Genomic DNA, 21,240 nt, shown 5'->3' on the forward strand with positions numbered 1-21,240 from the left:
CAGCCATGGTTAGCTGTTGGCTCTAAGGCTGAGTCATGCCTCCAGCAAGAATACCCCTGGATGCCATTCAATCCAGACTCATTTCAATGGGCCCTGAAGGGTGGCTTTGCACTGAGCAAAACCTGGACCCAGAGCTCATGCCTGGGCTAAGAAACCCAAGAAACCCTGACAGTGTAACGAGAGCCTGACCTCACACAATCTCTAGCTCTCATTTCAGAAAGATTCGGATAAATTTTATGTTTCATCCAACTCATAGCAAAATTTCTGCTTTTTGAAAACAAATCTAAGGGCTTCCCATTTCTTCTCTTTTCTGTAGAATCTGACCGTTACGGTTTCAAGGCAAGTCCCATTCATTACATCTTCAGTAAGAATAAAGGGGGAAAGTGTTAGGCTTATGAGGTTAAGAAAAGAAAGAAATTTTAAATGTTACCTGTAGGGGGAAAGGGTGACTGGAAGGTACTTCTACAGGATGGAGCTTAAGGAGACTGAATAATTCGTTAGAAGAAACCATTCCTAATTGTGTTGCCTTCTTTAAGATGCTATTTTATTTTTTCAGAAGAACTGTATTTGACATTGTCAACTAAATTAATTCTTTGTGGGAATCACCCCCCTCAAATAAAATAAACTGTAGGTTTCATATAATATCTGATTATGATGCTTTAGGTGGAGGTAATTGCGAAAGAAAGAAATATAGTGACTTTCAATCCCAGGTATATATTTTCCTGCATATCCGAAAAACAACCTGAGACAGCTATGCTGGCAATGAGACCTGAAGTTAATATGCTCAGGTGTTTAGTCAAAAATGTTCTAGGCCCTGATTTATGTCTAGTCCGACTTTCTTCAGTGCCCTCAAAGCTCAATATTTCTACTGGTGATGGAGAACAGTGGACAATATACAAGACAGGGGGCATTTGTTACTTCCATGGCTCTCCCACCAAAGCAGACTTGTCAACGTGAGCTTTTCAGTCTGGCGCTTGTAGAGCAGCGTCAAGACAGGTTTCGCACAATAGGTCAACAGAACTTTGTTTTCACAAACACTTGAGGTATTTCTCTCTTGCAAAAGCTCCTTCAAGGCTTCATTTTGTCTTGCAGCAGTGGTGGACTTCAAACATGATTGTTTTTGTAGAAACGTCGTATTTTTTAATCACACAGAGGGTGACTTAGCAAACTGTTTGCACAGCTGAGCTCCCAGGGCTGGAGATTTACGGTGTTTCTCACGTGTTCCTTCTCTGTGCCCCACTCTGGACTTGTATATTTTTTATGACACATCTGAATGTCTTCTTGTAAGCAGGACCCTCTTCTTGAGATCCAACTGTGGTTTATTAGTACAAGAGCACATTACAGGGGTTCTTAGTGAGGGGTTAAGAGACACGGCTTAGAAATTATTTTCTTTTCTGACCAAACGTATGCATGCTATTTTCCTCCCATGGCGATACAACCCAGACTTGAATTTCTGAAAACTTTGAGTACTTTGGATTCTGGTGCTTTTGATATGCCTGTCTGATCCTCTTTCGAGAGCCTCACTTCATTCTCATCCAGCTGAACCATTAGGTGGGAGAGAAATAAGAATTCTAAAGCCTAAGTCAAGAGCCATAATGCAGTCATGAGTCAGATGTGTAATCATAAAGCTGTCTTCTTTATGTCATGTGGTCAACTTTTAGTGAATTACCCCATGACATGGACCTTAAGTAGGTGAAATCAAGATCTTTATTGATGATACGTTAAGGGAAAATTGCTGAATGAAGAGTCTTTTGAATGAAGACTACGAATTATCTTCACTCCATTTAGCAGGGGATATTGCCTCCAAGACAAATTATTTACTCTACTGCTGACATTGTCCCAAAAGTGCCATACCCCTTTATGCAATAAAGTGAGAATCTAAAGGAATATATTAGCAAATGCTGGCATTGTGATTTCCCTTCCTAATTTTAATTAATCACAGTTTTTTTTCTAAAGCAAAGGAGGAAAAATCACCACATTTCCTTAGATCCAGCCTCTAAATGAATGTCTGCTTGAACTTGTTAGAGTAATTTTAGTAATTCTACAAATATGGCTACTGGGCTTGTAGATAATTAGACAGTGTTGCTTCTAGACACAATTAGAGACTTTACTTTTAGAAATTTCTCTAGTACTTACGTGAATTTTCTCCAACATCATTTGACATACTTTTACTTTGCCTGGGTATGAAAAGTCACATCTAAGATGGAGCTATTATAATTTACTTTCTGTCATATCGGACTGATAGAAAGATGTTATGCTTCTCAATCTCAACACTTGGAAATCAAATTGAAGAAAAGCCCAAATAAATCAGAAAAGCCCCGTAATTCTCACATATTTAAGGGTGAGAGGTAACTTTATGGCTATAACTCAAAGCCTTTTTTTTGAGCGTGCCTACATCTGGAAGAAGTATTTTCCATTCTGTGGGCTTCCACAGAGGGCTGATGGGTCTGTTTGGGGGTGTTGGGTGCTTCATGGGTACGCAGTTTGTGATGTACTGACAGATTCTAATGTCTATAATGAGCATCTTTGTATGAATGGTTTTTGATATGAAAGGAAATTTGCCTATCAATGCAAGGGAAACTATTGGTATGTTAATTTTATGCAAGCATCTCTTCACTTTCTAATTCACCCCTCCCAATAATGGAACCGTAATTGGATTTCTGAAGGAACACGCATAGAAAGCAATTTAAGAGTAACATGGTAATTAGAATTACTCCGAATTTGTGCAATAAAAAATGAAGACACGTAGCCTTTGTCCTAAAATACAAAGAGGTACATTTCCCCTAAATATTATAATTTAAGGGAGGATTACCTACCACACGGTGTAAACTCAGTGATGCTTTCAGTTCCACTATGAGAAAATTAACATTTCCTGTCTTTGGGTCAAGCATTTTTCTCTCCCCTTGACCTTGAAATACAAAAACCTAATATGAGGGTTACATACCCAATCATGGAAAAGTGGAGGGAATTGCAGCTCCGTGACTCGCTAGCTGTGTGGCTCCGGCTTCTTACTTAATTACTTAATCACCGTGGACTTTGTCTGTAGGATGTTATCATCAGGGTGTCGTGGGGATTTGATCAGATAACATGTGTAGCATAATGTGTGCAATATACGACCTGGGCTTTTACATCGTAAATGGTGACCTGACTAAAATCTTCTTCAAAAGATAGTGCTTCAAAAAGTTGAAACAAAGTAATTTTATAGGTTTTCTTCTGTAATGCCAATTTTATGGCCTTTTCTTCTGTAATGCCAACAGAAACATATAATAATGTGAGTAAAACACTAGAGCAGCTCATGCTTACTGTTTACTCTTTCCCTCTTTGCTGTTCTACCATTTTTTTTTATACTCACAACCATCTTATGGAGAAGGTACAATTACATAACGCAAAAGGATGACCAGAACAAGTGGCTCCTGTAAGCAGTAGGGAGTGCCCAGAGCGTGGTGGGATGCAAAGATGAGCAGAGGAGGAGGGACAGAACAAAGAGCTGCCTCGCCAAGTTGCCCGAGCCAAGCCTGGCCTAGAACAGGGTCCCCAGCCAACACACAGGCACATGAATGAACTCAGCTGAGCTCTGCAGACCCCCAGCTGACGTGCAAGACAGAACTATTTCTTATTGCAGTCCACTGGTGCTTCTGACTTTCTTATTACACCACAAAAATGAACTAATACAAGAAGGGAAGGAGAAAAAGACCAGAAAGCAGAGGGAGAAACACAATTTAGAAAGGAGAATTGGGAGAGAGAACGCCACAAACCCTCAGAAGGGGGCTGATAATAAGAAGAGGACCTGTGGTGTGCTACTGGGGTTTCATTTTTAACCTTGGTAGAGATCATTTTTAATGACGTTGAGCCCTGGGGCTGGAGCAAACGTCAGGTTACAAAAGAGAGAACAAATGGTGATGTGGTTTCAGCAGGATTTCAGAAAGATACACAGGCAAAGAGCTGTTACTAAGAAAAGAAAGGGTATCATGGGCAACATAATCGATTTGTATTTGTCCAAGGACACGTTTAGGCCTGCGTCTAAGTGATTGGGCTTTCTGGGCTTTCCCGAGAGCACTGGTGAGACCCATGTCAGCAGGAGGCACGTGAGCTGAAGCTGCCTGCGACTTCAGGAGCTCCACTCGGCACTGGGAGAAGGGAGAGAAGGCTGGCCTGTGTATTGGCAGCCCTCCGGAGTCTTACCTGTCACACACGGCCCCTGGTGGTTCAGCTGAGAGAGGAGCTGGGTACTCGGCCTTTTAGCTTGGACCACGGTAAGGGTGCCACCCTTCCTCAGGAGCTGGGCGGGAGGCAGATGGGACTCAAAGATGGTCACCTGAACTCGTGGTGGCTTTCTTCCCTCCTGTGCTGTGTTCCCCTTGGTTTCTTGTTTGCAGTGTGGAAACATAATAGTTGCATGGTTTGTTGAATTCCCAAAGCCTCTCTCTTTCTTGTTTTTCACTTTGGACAGAAACTATGCTGGGCCGACTGCCTTACTAGTTTGTGCGCTTCTTACGTCATGGTGCTGTGTCTCTCCACCCTTGTACCTTCAGCTTTGCAGTGGAGACCCTTAGGTGATGAGGCACGAAATAGATGCTTCAATATAAAAACCTAGGTTTGAGGATTATAAACCTGTACTTTGAACAAGGAGGAAACGACTTCTTGGTAAACTTGTTTGATCTGTCTGTGAATGCATGTCATTCATATCGACGAGAGATCAGTCCTGCCCTAGATAATTGGCATTAGCTTCAAGAAGATTGAACGTGCATGAGCGTTCCAGCCTCGATACAATTTAGCTACATGTGCATTGGGGCATTATGCTTCTCCAACAGTTGTTTGTACCAGGAGTAATGGGTTCATGAGGGACAGAGCAAGTCAGCAAGATAAGGATAATTCCTGGGCAGCAGACACTCGCTACTCACAGGTGCCAATGAAAAGTGCAAATGGATTCCAGTCAGAGGATTACGATTGCCACTCACTGTGAATATCAAGGCTGATGTTCAAGCTGTCTGATTAATGTGACTATCTGACAAATTTTGAGGAGTTTGTTGATATTTCCTGAAAATGTAATAACTCATCAGCTCTTTTTCATCAGAGGGAGTTTCTGTGATTCATACTTTGAATAGATTCTCTTTTACTCATCCATGTCGGCCTAAACACCTTGCTGTTTTAGAGAGAACTGCATGCCATTTTTGCTAGTAATCATTCATATGGATCTTAGTGCATGATTTTAGAAAATAATTTAATCCTCATTTTAGAATGACATGATATATTTTATCCCTAATGAGTAAAAATACTATGTTAATTGTGTCAAATAGGAGTATGCTTATGTTTGTATCATGAAATATGTAATGTAAGTGATTATTTACAGATAAGCAGGGTAGAAGAGAGAGCTCTCTGGGAAGTCCTGCACAGGGCTTTTGGCTTTGTGAGATGTTGCACAGGAGAAACTGCAGTAGCTAAAAGACAGAATGGGTAAAAAAATATAGATATGAAGACGCCCCAATCAGTTATCAGAGCTTTCAAAGTGGGTACACAACAGAAGGGCCTTGGCAGGAGGGTTCAGCACTAGTGAATGCTCCCAGTTCTCTCTTTCGCTGCCATCACCACCCTGGCTCCTTTAAAGGTCAAGACTATTGGGCAGAAACACAGTGCCTGGCACGCAGTACCTGCTCAGTAACTGCTTGTGCCAATGAGTCATGGAGCAAACGCATGCATGAGGGAATAGGTGATGACAGCCCATCGTGGCCTTTTCTCTCCTTCCTTTCCTGGCTTCCATTTCAGCCCTAGTTTACTGAAATAGTGCATTTGTGCATCCATTAGAGTTATTTGCAGAGAACAAAAAGCACTAAGTATTTTAAGTGGAAATGGATTTAATACGGGGAATTAGGTACTTAAAAAACTGCTGGAAGGGGTGGTGGTGTAAGCCTCAGCAGGCCACTTCGCTGTCGAGTTCAAGAACACTCTGAGCTAGAGATCTGGAAGCTGGAAGCTACAGGCTGCTGATACTATAATCGCCCCTGGACAGCTACCCTCTCCCATGACCTGGCCGGGAGACACAGCCATGGAGGCAGTTCGAGGACCTCCACCTCCCTTCCACATGTCAGGAGGGTAATGAGTGGTGGGACCTAATGCTCCTCAGGTCCCTGTAGGTACTCAAGTGTTGAATAAAAGTTGCTTAAAATGAATATAATTAAATTAGTCTGTTATTCCACAGATTCAGTTTTATCTCACTCTGTTGTTTATAATAGATCCTGTTCTTTTATTTCTAAGTTGATTAACTTATTTGAGTTGACATCAAATAACAACAAGGAATGCATTACTAGTCAGGGAGCACTTAGGTGTTCTGATTGGGGCCCACATGAAAAAACTATCTGGGGACATTGTCTTTATTTTAGGGAGATTTGAACTGAAGGGTCTGGACTGCATTTGGCTTTGCATGGTAATTACAGTTGAGATCAGATTTAACTGGGATAAATTAAATAATAACATTTGGCCAGGAAATAGCAGTGGGAACCACTCATGCATGTTACATATTTGGGGTGCAAAATAGTTTTAACCAAATGGGTCTTTGACTTACCTCGAGAACCACAGGCCACAATCAATCTCCATTTCAGTCTCCCTCTCTCTCATTTATTTCCCTTCTTTCTACCCTCTGCTCCCATTTTTCCACTGTGGAGTGCTTTACTGGAATCTAGACAGAAATATACCTTTTGGTTGCTGCTAACTGACATTTTCCAGCTGGCAAAGCAGAAATCACCTCTCTAAAGAGCAGTCTCCAATCTCTATTGCCTTTCTTCACTGACAAAAACTCCCTTCTTAGACAGATTGCTGAGAACTGGCTCTTTAGTATTTCAAGTATTAAGTGTGTTAGAGTTGGTAATTAATTATATATTCCATCTATGTTTAGCATTGCTGCTGTTAATTAATATGCCTCCTAGCATTTTACAGATTTCATGAAATAAAATCTGCAAGAAGAGTTCCCTTGTGGAAAGCACTGGGAAAGCCTTTATGTTTTTACTTAACTAGTGTGACAGTAAGAATCGCTCACTAGAGGGAAATTCCAGAATCGAGGGATCAAGGTTATTCCGGTGACTTGATTATTACCTTTCTTCCTCAAGGAGTCCAATCTAGTCAAGGTTGATATAAGTGAAATGTTAGGAGAACCAAACACATAGGGCTTAAATGATTGAGGACTGAATGTAACTCTGAGGAGCATGAGATACCAAAATAGATTTTAAACAGTGCCTGTCATGGGTTATAAATAAGCCATAGCTTTCAGACACCTTTGAATTTGTGGAGGTTTACTGGTGTCAGTCAAGTGAGAGCTGTGGGCCAGCAGCAAGAGAAAGTCACTGATGACCAGCCATGGTCATTGACAAACTAAGAAAGAATGAACAGCTAGGAAAGCTCTTCTTGTTCCCCTTCGATCCTTTGTTTTACTTTTGAATGTCTTAGAGTCTGAAAATCAAGACTCTTTTTCCTGTCTGTCTAATATATGCTAATTTGAAGTTAGAATTGAGATATGAGAGTCTCAAGAGCAAAAATTAAGAATTTCCTGAGAAAATTATGGAAGTCCCCATTGCCAACAACACTTTGATCTTAAAGACAAAATAATTTATTTTGATGGCTCTAATATTATAAGCTACTGTGAAGCTTAGAAACATGAACTGAAGAGAGCCCGGAGAAAGGTAAATTCCTACAAAAACAAGAAAATCTCAGGCACTATTCATGGGAAATAGTGAGCTGGCTTTTGGTAATTGATGGACGCACAGGGCTCCAGCATATTTGTTACCCGTGATTTTTTTTATTTTTCATAGGTTATGACAATAGAAAGCAACTGGAATTAAGGGCTTGATGTGGTTTTTGAAAACTATAAAAGAATCCCCATGTATTTTATCACTGATATATATATATTTAGGTTTCATTTCAGCTCCATGGTATCAAATTCCTTTCTCCAATATTGGAAACTGGAGAACAAGAAACTATTTCTTACTGTTCAGGGCTATTGTTTATACTAGGAGGCTGTATTCTGTCTGTCCGTACCTTTGTTTCTTCAGGAGCACTCTATTATCTGATGTCTTTACATTTCTGTCGCCCACTTATTAGGGACAATTCCTTGTGGCTAGGGTGTTGTCTCCTTCATCATGGCATCCTCGGGACTTAGCATATAGTAGTTGCTCAAGAAATATTTTCAAAATGACGACATGTACAAGAGGAAAAATAAATATCCTTACCCACTTTCCCCAGATTGCCTTTCCTCTCACAGGGACCCAACCTGTTTCACTAAGTATCTGTAACCTTCAGATTATATAATGATTACAAACTCCCCAAAGTGTTGGCAAGGAGCTGTTTATGACAGGAGCTCAGTACTGTCTCTGGGGGGTTTGTTTCACTCTTGGCTCTTGTCTTGGACCTCCTGGAAGAGAAGAGCCCTCAGCAGGTTCTACCTGGGGATTTCTGCACAGAGTGAGACATTAGTCTGTTGGCCTCAGGATTCTGTAGCTCTCCCTTCTGAGCAGAGGTTAAATTTCACACTGGGTAGCCAGTGGGCTGTCAAGAACGCTACAAAACATCTGAGGTCCAAATCCACCTCCTCCTCTTGGCGGTGAGGCCACTGCGGTTTTCCTGGCCTCCCTGTCTGCCTTCTGTGGCTGCACAGCTATTGTTAGGACATTCACAAAATTTCAATAAGGAGTGAAGACTTGGCTTTTGAATGTATCTCCACTGTAAATGTTTCAGGCCATGACAAATTGAGAATCAGGGTGTAAAGGACAAAACGCTTTTGTATTTACTTTCTTTACTCTGTGCTCATGAGAACATACAGATGTGTGTGTGTGTGTGTGTGTGTTTTAAGGAGAATGAGAAAGTTAAGAGATAGCAACTCAGTTACTCCATGGTGAGTGTTTCTGGGGAACTTTTTACTGGTATAAAACTAGATACTGAAAAGTATGGAAATTACAAGTGTACAGCCTGATGGATTTTCACCAAATGAACACACCCAGCAGTCAGCACTGGGATCCCGAAACAGAACATTACAAGAGCCATTTCATGTCCCTTCTTGTCACTACCAGTCACCACCTCCTGAGGATAGGCACTATCCTGATTTCTAATAGCACACGTTGGCTTTATCTATTTTTGAACCACACGTAGATGGAACCACAGCACGTACTCTCTTTGTCTGGTTTCTTCTATGAAGCACTGTGTCCTTAGCAGTGACTCTTACAATTATGCTGGGTTCCACGGTGCCTGGTTTGAAGAATGCATGCATTTTTTAGATCATAACCATTTTTAGTGGGGAGGTCAGATGTCTGGTGTGATAACCACATTATGATCTTTGACTCTGCCCACAGGGGGAAAATACCTAATGTCATGTGATAAGTGGTCATCTAGTGAATTTAATCCGTGTTGAATTCAATGTGTGTGTCTCAGACTGTGAAACCTTAAAAGCATCAGCTGTCTTCCTTACTTAATCCGGTATTACTTCTAGGTCATTTGAAAGGCTACAATGTGGTATTCATTCTGACCACAGCTTGTGGTTGGAAATGGCATTAGCTGCCATCTTAGCATGCTTTTGGGTGTGTGTGTGAGTGTACACAGATGCTCTGCAGATAGGAAGTATGCTACCCTGAAAGATGGCAGTTCTGTTTAAAAGAGTAAGCTCTACAGATATTGGGTATACCTTGCTGTCTCTTGTACCAGGAGACTTCATCATCTTTAGCTACTGTATCTTTTTAAATTGTTACCTACACCTCCATCTTATTCCCAGGAAGACCTCAGTTCAGTTTTTACAGAGGTGGAATCTAAGTTTCTGCTGCATTCCATGTATGTCATTTCATTCTTTCTCTCTTTTACTTTTACAAAACCTTTAAAAATAATAGAAAGATGAGCTTATAGAAAATACATACAAGAAATCATTCCAAATCAGTTATCTTTTAAGCATAAACACGTATTGTTTTTCCATGTCTGCTATGTTTTTGAATAGGTCCTGAATTTAAATATGATTAAGCAGCTCAAAAAGTATATGATAGAAAAAGCCTATAAATACTGGCTCTCATTTTTATTTTTGTCATCTGATTATAATTTATGTGTTTGAAATAAAGACAGTTTTCCCCTTAATTGACTTTTTAGAAGCTATAATCAGTTTTCTTTTGAGAACCTCATCATGCTCCCAGTAATATCAAGTTTGCCTGATGTACAGGAGCATAAGGATTAATGCGATTTAGTATAATGCAGATCAACTGGAATCGAAATGAATTTTGTGGTCTGAGGAACCATGTGTCTGACTAACTGAAGGACAAAGGAGCATGGTTGGTTGGTGAAAGTTTCTTTTCCATTTATGTCAAGATATTACAAGTATATATTTCTAACCAAATGTTTCTTTACGGGTATCCTCTAATTGCCGTTTGGCTGATATTCCACAAAAGTCAATCAAATGATCCTAAAGCTTCTAAAATGTTTCAGATCCTGAATGCCATGGTGGGTTGGTCGGTCATCTTTGTTCAATTCAGTCTAACACACCTTACTGAACACCTCTTCAAAGTACAGGGTGTGTCATTGATGGCAAGAATGCAAACATGAATGCGATAGCTTACCTGATGTTCCAGACCCCATTCTCATGGAGGTCAGAAAAATCTAAAATCAAGATCTTTCATGAATTTCCTAAAGGACTGAGGAAATCACATCAAATGTGGGTGATTTGGTTTCTTTCTCTTATTTGCAGGGGGACAGTCCTTGATCTTTCCTTTTCAAATGGATAGAGTGAAGATGAGAGAAATGTGTATGCAATAGGTTTATTGCAGTTTTTAAAAGCTTTCTGTAGCATTAAAATGATCACAATAAAAAATGCAAGTATCATAATTTATTTATAGGGAGAATTTGGTACATTATTTTAGTTCATTGTATTTGCTAGGAAGCTCTGTCTTAAGTTGTTCAAAGACAGAGAGACTCAGAACCCAGAAACAATAAGGAAAGAGGAAGAAGAAAACATCTTTTTAAAAAGAGGACTTGACTTCCTACTGGCACGAGCCATCTCCTTTGAACTCCTAAGGAAAATAAGGCAATATTTTTCTTGGGCTGTGTCCTAAGAAAGAAATGAACTGCTTTCTCGCCGTGAATTATGCAGCTTTAATGCACTAGAGAGAGACTGCTTTTCTCAAGTGACTTGAGTCTGCACTTCATCGAGCACGCGATGTTAGGTTTGAGGTTGCCAGCGAAGTCTCCATCTTGCTCTTTGTTCTTGAAAGGTTTGCCATCTCTGTTCTGAGTTTGGTGAATCCTTTTTTAAATGTGCTATTTATAAAACATATGTGGTGATAGTTGAGAATCAGTTGCCTTCCACTTGCTTCAGAGTCTGTCTCTGCACATTTGGTATTAATCAGGAACATAATTATATTTGGAGCAAGGACAAGAAATCATTTATCATGGCAGGCCAGGATGAGACGGTCCCAATTCATATGGCTGTAAACCTCCCAGCTGAGTCAAATCATTAATGCCAGCTCAATCATTTTAGGTTAACCTGGAGGCAGAATGGAGAACTGTCAACACTATTACCAGTTAGAAAGAAAACCTTTTTTTCTCCACTTACTGGCGTGATGAGCAGTGAAAATGTCCTGTACAGGTATGCCAGGATAATATTTCTACTTCATTTGCAGAGATGGACATGTAGGCATTAAACAAATAATAATAAATAACATGGGAGGTGGCCAACATACTTGATACGTACTCTTTGGCTTCAAGTGTGACTTTGTGCTCTCTCTACCCTGAGATAGGACGGCATGAGCAGAGAAGCCAGACACCCTAACTGTATGTAGATCTAGTTTAGAGCTTGCTTGGAGTGACCACAGGAATAAACACTGGGTCTGTGTCAGCCAACAGAATGTAAATATTTAAAGGGTCTGGTTGACAGTGAGCTGTTTCAAGAGCCTTCTGTTTAAAATCATTCACTGAAGTCAATGTTTCCTATTACACCGACAGCATGTGGTAGGTTACTGAACTTCACTGCCTGGCTAAAGTAACATGAAGAATGCAAAAATCTGGCAGTGTTGAATGCCTTGGCTACTTCAATATTCAGCCAACCCAACACATCTTTCTGTCATAGGGTTGCCCCTGTGGCAGGTCCTATGTGTTGCTGGCTTTTTGAGTTAATGCACATTCCTAAGGGTGTTGTGATCTGCATTATCTTTGACTGTTTGCTTAGGTTTCTAGGCAACGATTGTACTTGGAACAAACGCATTAGGTCTGAACAGATAATCTTCGGGTTCTAATAGCTTCCCTGGGTCACGTTCACTTTCACTGGACCAGGAAATCCATTCAAAGCAGAATCATTTCTGATAATCACCGAGGGCTGGCAAAACACCCACAGATTTTGACTGCTTAACCAAAGAGATGGTTCTGAATCGAGGATTTGTTTGCCGGTAGCATGCTTTTCACATATATTTTAAATAATAACCCTTTTGTCTTTCACATTAATTTTGGTTGCCTTAAGCTCTCTACCTTCATACTAGTGTTTACACCAGCATTGATTCAGTTTTGGGGCAGAGACTTCAAGACTCCTTTCTCTTATTGAATTGAATGCCTGTTTGTGGGTCTCATCGGCTCCCTTCCTTACCTGCCTGGGCAGAGGTGAATGGAAGCATGGCAGAGTAAATTTCCCTGCCCTGATGCTCTCGGGACGGGTGTGGTTGTCGCTCCAGTGCTTGGTATAATGTAGGCACTCAACTGCAGATTGGGGGAATGAATGATTGACTAATGGGCCCATGTTATGAGAAAACAAGGTGTTAAATTGGCCCTGGAAAAGAATGGGTTCTCTGAACAGCAGGGCAGAGATTGTGCCTGTGGGGTCACATTCCCTCAGTGTGCTTTTTCCAAATTTGCCATCATCAATGCCCTTTCCCTCTCTTACCCCAGGGTTTTTGTTTCCTGTACCATTCACCTGCTTTATGAAATCGTATTTGGATGAAGCATTCATTTAGTTTCCAGACCTTTGTGTACACCAATTAGTATGTATCAATTTAACAATAATTTTTGGAGGGCCTTTATTAGTTTTCCATTGCTGCTATAACAGATTACTGCCCATTCATCATCCCACAGGCTTATAGGTTAGAAGTTCTGGTGGCTTGGCTGGGCCCTCTGCTTAGGTTTACAAACCTGAAATGAAGGTGTTGGCTAAGCTTCATTCTCATCGGGAAGACCTGAAGGAGGGTCCACCCCAAGGTCATTTGGGTTATTGGCAAAGTTCAATTCCTTGTGGTTGTAGGACTGAGATCCTTATTCCTTCTCTGGCTATAACCAGAGGTCAGTCTCTGCTCTCTGCTCCTAGAGGCCACCTGCATTTCTTCTCATGAAGCCTCCTCCTCCTCCAAGCCAGCAGTGGTGTTGATATCCTTTTCATGCTGCAAATGTCCCTGACTTTCCCTTCCACCACAGTGGGAGAAAAGTTTCTGCTAAAAGGCTCATGCGACTAGACCCTTCCCTTTCTTAAGGTCAACTAGTAAGTAACCTTAATGTCCCTGGCAAAGTCCTCTGCCCTGTATTGTAACATGATCACTGGAACAGCATCAAGAGTGAAATCAGAGGGTCTATCTTGGAATTAGAATTCTGCTTGCCATGGGGGCTGAGGTGGAGTCAATGCCAGATTAGCTGCACAGAAAGTTGCTTCCATTTAACTTACTGGCAGTGGTGTACGTGGCTCTGCACAGTATCATTTCCTTTTTTTTTTTTTTTATTAATTATTTTTTATTGAAGGGTAGTTGACGCACAGTATTACATTACATTAGTTTCAAGTGTACAACACAGTGGTAGAACATTTATATACATAATTCGAGGTTCCAGCTATCACCCTACCAAGCTGTTACAATATCTTGACTATATTCCTTATGCTATACATTACATCCCGGTTACTTATTTATTTTACCATTGGAAGTCTGTCCTTTTTTTTTTTTTTTTTTTTTTTGTGAGGGCATCTCTCATATTTATTGATCAAATGATTGTTAACGACAATAAAATTCTGTATAGGGGAGTCAATGCTCAATGCACAATCATTAGTCCACCCCAAGCCTAATTTTCGTCAGTCTCCAATCTTCTGAGGCATAACAAACAAGTTCTTACATGGAGAACAAATTCTTACATAATGAATAAGTTACATAGTGAACAGTACAAGGGCAGTCATCACAGAAACTTTCAGTTTTGCTCATGCATTATGAACTCTAAACAGTCAGTTCAAATATGAATACTCATTTGGTTTTTATACTTGATTTATGTGTGGATACTACATTTCTCTCTTTATTATTATTATTTTTAATAAAATGCTGAAGTGGTAGGTAGATACAAGATAAAGGTAGAAAACATAGTTTAGTGTTGTAAGAGAGCAAATGTAGATGATCAGGTGTGTGCCTGTAGACTATGTGTTAATCCAAGCTAGACAAGGGCAATAAAACATCCACGTATGCACAAGATTTCTCTCAGAACAGGGGGGGTGAGGTTCTAAGCCTCACCTCTGTTGATCCCCAATTTCTCACCTGATGGCCCCCCTGCGACTGTGCCTATCTTAGGTTGTTCCTCCCTTGAGGAATCTTACCCGTCTCTGGTTAACCAGCCATCTTCTGGGGCCATACAGGGAAATGTAAAGTTGGTAAGTGAGAGAGAAGCAATATTCTTTGAAAAGGTTAGCTTTTTACATCTTTGCATATTTATGCCCTGTGGCTTCTATGCCCAGCATTTGTCTTGAGGTATCTTTACCACTTGGAAGAATTATGATACTCGATAAATTTGATACGAGGCACGAATTCTATTTAAGGGTTGTAATTAGGAGGGAAGAAGAAAAGCTATAGAAGTAGCAGGCGGAAGAAAACATGGGAAGATTGATTATTTCTTTGACATATCTTCTTGTAGAGTAACTTCAGCATGAATAGGTTTTAAGCTACTACTTAAATTGCGCACACACATTAACATAATAGGAGTATAGTTACATAACCAAAGCATATCTGTAATTACCAGCCATCTCCAGTGAAACCAAGAAAACCAGTTAGGCACCCTAGGCATTTGTGAAAACTTATCAATGATATGATGGTTATTATCTAACTGAATTTGAATAGTTTGAGAAAAATCAGACAAATTAAAACAACCCATTCCTGGGGACTGTTCACATGCCATATGTTCTTTTAACAGTAAATAGTCTGTAGTTGTAAGATTTTGGAGCGCTACAATTTGCACTTCTCCAAATTCTTGGTTGAGTTCCAACAGTATAGATCCAGTCAAATTTGTTGTTTTACTGTATGCACAGTCCAGCTTAGGTATCTCCTTCCTCATTCCCATGGCAAGTCCAGGAACGGTGGGATGAGTGCATCTACAGCTGTAGCAGTGCGTGGATCTTTGTTGGGGTTTTTTGATGATCATCTTCTGGCATGAGTCTTCCAGAGAGTGCTGATGTTGGAAGTTCTTTTTCATATCGTATCTTAGTTCATTTTCGGGGTAGCCCAATTAGGCTTTGATCCTCTGTATAAACACAAACAGACCCTTTGCCTACACTTTTATATGCCCTTTATACCCTTGTGTAGAACTTGTTGGAGGTTACCACACAGGAACTGCCCCTTTTTTTTTTTTTTTGCTTAGTTTTTGGTATCACTAATCTACACTTACATGACGAATATTATGTTTACTAGGCTCTCCCCTATACCAGGTCTCCCCTATAAACCCCTTTACAGTCATTGTCCATCAGCATAGCAAAATGTTGTAGAATCACTACTTGCCTTCTCTGTGTTGTACAGCCCTCCCTTTTCTCCTACCCCCCATGCATGCTAATCTTAATACCCCCCTACTTCTCCCCCCCTTATCCCTCCCTACCCACCCATCCTCCCCAGTCCCTTTCCCTTTGGTACCTGTTAGTCCATTCTTGAGTTCTGTGATTCTGCTGCTGTTTTGTTCCTTCAGTTTTTCCTTTGTTCTTATATTCCACAGATGAGTGAAATCATTTGGTATTTCTCTTTCTCCGCTTGGCTTGTTTCACTGAGCATAATACCCTCCAGCTCCATCCATGTTGCTGCAAATGATTGGATTTGCCCTTTTCTTATGGCTGAGTAGTATTCCATTGTGTATATGTACCACATCTTCTTTATCCATTCATCTATTGATGGACATTTAGGTTGCTTCCAATTCTTGGCTATTGTAAATAGTGCTGCAATAAACATAGGGGTGCATCTGTCTTTCTCAAACTTGATTGCTGCGTTCTTAGGGTAAATTCCTAGGATCATTTCCTTTTCAGTATCACAGTCCCCACATTTGCCTCTTCCTCTTCGCTTCCAGGGTCTAAAAGAGTCTCTGTGTCCTTACAGACACTCTGTGAATGCCCTCTCATCCCAAGACGTGGTACAAATCTCCCCACATCCGAGGGGCTTACCCAGCCCTCCCTTAGCCCACATGGCGATGGACGGTGCTGTGACCTCTGTGTGCAGCAGATACTCTGAGTGTTATGGTGACATTTTTACGAACTCCTGGTCTTAACTCTGTGAAAGCTCTAGACTTGGAAATAAAATTTTGTGGTGTATTAAAGAATACTGAGCTTTCATGCACATTTCCTATTAGGTCAAGTTGATAATTTTGTGTTTTTCTCATTTGACTTAAGTATTGGCTGAGGTGAAGGAGTTTTTCTGAAAAGCCAGGTGGAAATACTAGCCACAAAGTAGTATTTGATGCCCTTTGCTCTCACCGAACTCTCCTTGTTTGGAGAATTCTATGGTATTTTTTTCCTGGGTTATTTGGCAAATGTTCCTGCTTTTAGCTGCATGGCCTAGTAAATGCCGATATACCCCCTCTTCTGCAGACACAACCACCTTCTGTTTGTCCAGCATTGAACCTGGTATGACATGTGCACCTTGGTGAAATAAACATCTTTAATGGCAGGTAGAAAGTCTTATTTTGCAATTCAGGCCAAGGAAGCTTAGGGGATCTCATATTGCACCTTCTCCCTGCTCCAGTTATTCCACCATGCTGCTGCCAAATGGTTCTTCCTGAAACACCCTTCGCATCAGCATGCCGTGCCCTTCAGTGGCTCTCTGCTGGCTGTGAAATCAGCTCAAAGCCTCCTGGCCCTGTTTCCTAGATTAAAGCCTCGACTACAGTCAGCTTCTATCTCAGTATTTTCTCTCATGCATTACCTCTGAGTCTGTTCAGTGCCTTAACACTGGGCATCTTATGCTGCATTATAATTATGCCTTATCGTGTTTCTTCTCCCCTGCAAGACTCAAAGCTTCTTAGGCACAGTAACCATGCCTCACTTCCCTTTATAACTTTGGGGTTTGTATAAGGATGCCATGTGGTAAGTACTCAGAAAACAATGGCTAAAGTGACTTGAGTGCACCTGCCAACAGTTTACTTAATAAATGTACATCAAGTCCCCACTGGGTTCCATCCCTGTGCTGATGGCTGAACGCTGAAGGTGAGGAGGGTGTGACTCCTGCTCTTGAGAAGATCGTGGGTTCCTGCAGAGATGGACTAGATGATTCTGTGATGAGAGCCCTCATCGAGGTGTGTGTGAGGCATGCGCACGGAGGTCAAAGCACCGTCCTCCACCATGCGGGCTAGGGGGAGGCTGGGTAAGCCCCTCGGATGTGGCGGTATTTGTACCATGTCTTGGGATGAGAGGGCATTCGCGGAGTGAGTGATGGAGATAGGATGGGAGCGCCACTCGGGGCAAGAACACAGCGGTGTGTAAGGGGGTGGGGGCAGCAAGGTCACATGCTTAATGTGTTAGGGCCTGAGAGGCAGGGCTGAAAATAGGCCTGCAGGGGTGGCGGAAGCCACATCATAAAAAGCCTCAAATGCCCAGTAGACATTGAACAGCCATGAAGGGTTTGAAGGAAGTGACGTGATGAGATTAGTGTTTTATTTTTCTTTCTTTATTCTTGCACATGAGCCACGGGAAGATGAAAATCTGCCTGAGTGCACTGCTGGCCAGGGAGCCTTCTGGAGGCACCGCTGCTCCTTCGTGCCCCCTGCCTTGTGCCCACAGAGGATGGACTGGAGACAGGTCCTGCCTTGCCCTCCCGGGGCTGCACAGCTCCTGCTCTCAGTTCCCTTCTCCCTCTGGCCCACAGAATCCTAGGCAAGCCACCTGCCTGGATCCGCCACCTTGCAGCTTCCATGCAGCCCACTTTTTATCCACCTCCTTCCTCTGAGCCTCCATGGCTTCAACCTCACCGCCTCGCTCTGGAATAGCTGCTACAGTTTCTGTTTAAAAATCTTGTTTTTTCCCACAGTACATTTGGGGAACTATAAATACTTGGTAGATTCAATCACTTGGTCCAGGGCTCTGTTCTTCCAACTTCTGAATTTATTGATTCTTGAAAGAATTCGAGAGGAAGATTTGTCTCATCTGATTTCTTTCCACGCCATTACTTATCTCCTCAAATGGAACAACTTGAGATGCGAAAAATACAGTTCTTGAACTTAAGGGAAGGACAAGAAGCATCTTCTCAACCTTCCCTCACATGCCAGGAGTGTCATAGGCCCTCTGGAAGTGCCTGTGGCCCAGTGGAAAAAAAAATTATAAAAACCGAACTGGAAGCAGAGAAGATGCCATGACGGAGGGTCAGCCCAGGAGGCAAGGGGCTTGAGGAAGCCTTTTCTGGAACCTTCCAGAGCTTTCCCGTCTTCGGCTCCTCGGAGGATGTACTCTTGGCAAGTTGGAAACTATTTAATAGAGATGTTTCCTTTTTGATTAACAAAACACCCTATCTCCTTGAAAAGTCCTTTGAAATAGGGAAAAATAGATATAATGAATAAATATTTTGAACAAAGCAAATGTTATAGCAGTCTGACAAATAAGAAACGTCCCCAGGAGGCTTTTCTGGAGCTAAAATAGAATTCCACAGCCCCTCACTTGGGCTCGTGCTCATTCTGGCCTCTGATTTATTAATACGCTGTGGTTTTTGATTTATAAAAATTTGAAAAAAGAACCAGAAACAGGTCCTTTAAATAAACTCACTTGTGTAATTTTCAATTTATTTTTCCCCTTGATACTGCTAGCAATTCCACCTGGAAACTTAACAGCCTGTTTTGTTTAATCCATATTATAAAAGAATTTTTATTTGAACTATACTTATCGCAGCATTTTCCCCATTATTCTCTGTAAAAACAAACAAACAAATAAATATATGCATACATTTTTTCTCTGTAACTATACACACACACACACACACACACACACACACACACACACATTTTTTTGGCAAAAATTTGGGAAATGAGTAAAAATTCATTCTGGCCTGATATCAATGCACATTTAATTTAGCAACCAGCCAGTAAGATGGATTTTCAAGTTTTACCTCCCTGGGAAACTTAGGCTCAGTATTACTACTTTTCATATTGTGCCATATGAATTGGGACTGTTTGATTGGATCTGTATTTATTCTGCCTCTGAAGTTCCTAGCATAGCGTTTGTCCTAGTCAGAGTATGCACCAATCTCTGTTGTCTTCATACTGTATTTCTAGCGTATCTTCTACTCTAACCTTTAGCCTTCAAGGTCAAGATCTAAGGCTCTTTGCTGATAGGTTGCATGCTGAATGGTACTCTGCATGGAGTAGGTATTCCGGAATACCTTGAGGAACTCATGAATGTATTTTTTTCTAGAGTTCATTATGTACATTTCCCAACTCCATGCAGCTGTCTTGATTACAGATGTGATTCAAGTCACTTTTTAGAGTTTCATTGCATTTATACTCTGAAGTCCATTTGAAAATTATGAGTTTTTTCCTATAAAAGCTATCTATCAGTGTGTACTGATATATGGTAGGGAGGACAGAGGGGCTAGGCTTTTGTGAAAAATATGAAATTGACTAAACATTATACTAGTCTGTTTTATGAGAATACTAATATAGATAAAATCTCTCAGTGCATATATATTATGTGATTACAAATTCTACACTTTTAGTACATGGACAGAAAAATTTTTAAACAGCAAATAGTGGTTGAACAAAAGTTTTGTCCCTGTTTTTTCTTAGATTTTCTCAATAGCAAGCTCAGATCACCTTAAAATCCCTCTATGTTTTACCGTCTATGTACAGACTATTGGTCATTGATTGAAAATAGAGTTGTTAATTGGTTTTTCTCATAATCCATGTATAGTCTATCATCAAGATTATATTCCTGAAAGGTGTTTGACTTCCTGGACATGTTTTAGACCAGGAGAATCAAGTCTCTTCTACCCTAACTAATTAAAAATAGGTAAACATGCCTTCTAACTCTAGGGACCTATCTAGGTACTTAACTGCAGATTATGAAAAATCATGAGATTGTATTTAATATGGAAAATTATCATCTCCAAAGTCCAGTAGTTTTTTGTACAAATGTATGTCAGTTTTACCAATAAACATAATATTTTTAAAATTATTATAAAAACCTTCCATGTTTGCTGATACTGTATCGCTTACTTCTCATTCTCTCTTTCCTCCCTTCCTCTCTTTTCCACACTTCCACTTGTCTCCAATTCTAAGTCCATTCTATTGCTGCTATTCCACTCTTCTGTTGTTTTAATTCTCTTCTCAGTAATTCTTTAGGTGTACTTTGCTTTGGATTTTCAGGGATGGTCTGTGTCCCAGAAAACTTAGAAGAATGAGTAGTTGTTGATGGAAATGAAATATCGTAAACATAATTAACTGAACAGACTGTAGCATTTGCTGAAGCTCTTTGCAGTGTTTTCATAAACAGAGTTTACCATCAGATTTGCCATTTATAGCCCTTTAAGTCTTAAAGGTAAATCTTATTTTGTCAGTCTGCAGCCATTAATTTATGCTTTAATGATTTCTATTTTGGAGGAGGCTTAACCACAATACATTAAATTTCAATGATGCAGGCAGATAAGATAGCCCTGTGACAAAGGAATGGGTGTTATTTTGTAATAGTGTAGAAATACTATTGTTTGTATATACTTATACATACTGATTGCCCTGAGTCATTTTGCAGCCCCTAAAATAGGAAAATAAGGCTTGTTTTAAGAAAAACTTATTATCTTTCAGCTCTATTATCAAGAGCCAAAGTCTTTAGGAACTCAAATGCTCTGGCTTCCTTCAAAGTTGCCTTAAATGATAAAAACTTATTCACCAATTTGGGGAAAGTTAGGTTATTTTCCATTTTGCAATACCCAGTAGAAGTTTTTTGATTTCTTTAAAAGGTGATTCCAGTTCTGTTGTGTTCCATGATGTCTGGACTTCCTACTGAATATTTACAAGTTAGGACAGTCAAGTCCTCTATCAAAGAGAGGAGAA

General features: G+C 40.6%; 1 protein-coding gene across 1 annotated transcript in view; it reads left to right on the forward strand.

The window, feature by feature from the left end:
- PID1 (phosphotyrosine interaction domain containing 1) overlaps positions 1-21,240 on the forward strand; it is a 225,872-nt gene that overhangs the window by 163,541 nt on the left and 41,091 nt on the right. The window lies entirely within an intron of this gene.

Source organism: Manis pentadactyla, chromosome 6 (genome assembly GCF_030020395.1).
Source record: "Manis pentadactyla isolate mManPen7 chromosome 6, mManPen7.hap1, whole genome shotgun sequence".
NCBI lineage: Eukaryota > Metazoa > Chordata > Mammalia > Pholidota > Manidae > Manis > Manis pentadactyla.